The 867-nt window shown below is 37.6% G+C and overlaps 1 non-coding gene across 1 annotated transcript; it reads right to left on the bottom strand.

Annotated features, from left to right (window-relative positions):
- Positions 1-480: 480 nt before the first annotated feature.
- Positions 481-554, bottom strand: Trnae-uuc (transfer RNA glutamic acid (anticodon UUC)). Its single transcript has one exon. It is a non-coding gene; the product is annotated as a tRNA-Glu (tRNA).
- Positions 555-867: the final 313 nt, after the last annotated feature.

Here is an 867-nt window from a genome sequence, read left to right as displayed (position 1 = left end):
TAATTTTTAGGGGGGAAATATCTCAACAGCTTTAATTGAGATGAATCTTGAAATAAAATTAACAGACAATATATGCACAGTGTAATTCAGATTTGTTTTTCACAGAGATCCGTGTTCCTTCTCATAAGGTTTATGAAGTCTTGACCTCAGGATGTCTAAGAGGACAGATAGTAAAAGTTTTGAGCATCCTATATTTTCTTGATACTAGTTCTGCTTTTGTGATAAGGCCCCAGGATATAGTGTCTACCTTGGAATGTACTAAATTTTAGGGTATCTGAGATCTCTACAATGGATAGTGTAAGTCTCTTTTATGAAAGGTTTCACCAGAGGGACAGCTCAAGTGATTTCTATCGGATGGATTTTTCTAGGTTTAAAACTTTTAGTGGGTGTCAGAAAAGGAAGAGGATGGGCAAATATTCCTTGAGTGTTTTGGAGAAAACAGAATCTGATGCTTTAAACTGCTATAGTTCTTTTTTTCCCTTGTGATGCTGGGGATTGAACCCAGGGCCTTGTGCATGAAAGGCACACATTCTACCAGCTGAGCTATACCCCCAGCCTACTGCTGTGGTTCTAAACAAATGGATACATCTGCTGCTGCAGTTACCCAGTTGCTGTTTTTTATTTATTTTATTTTTCTTTAAAGAGTTGATTCTCTAACCAGGGAGAGGTAGAAGAGAAATAACAAGGGAAGAAAAATATATTACTTTATCACTTTCACTTCCCTCTATTCCCTTAATTCCATATGCTTATGTACCTGCTACATACATATACATGGGCACCCCTATATTCTCAGGGTTATTGATAGGTATCTGTATGTTCTTTGTGGGACGATGAGATACTGATCTCTTCTGGGTAATCCAAGGCAAC

Source organism: Marmota monax, unplaced genomic scaffold, assembly GCF_021218885.2.
Source record: "Marmota monax isolate L192 unplaced genomic scaffold, Marmota_monax_Labrador192_F-V1.1 WCK01_AAM20220418_F8-fsc00012, whole genome shotgun sequence".
In the NCBI taxonomy this organism is placed as follows: Eukaryota; Metazoa; Chordata; class Mammalia; order Rodentia; family Sciuridae; genus Marmota; species Marmota monax.
The sequence above is the reverse complement of the archived record's forward strand: the minus strand, read 5'-3'. Positions and strand labels throughout refer to the sequence as shown.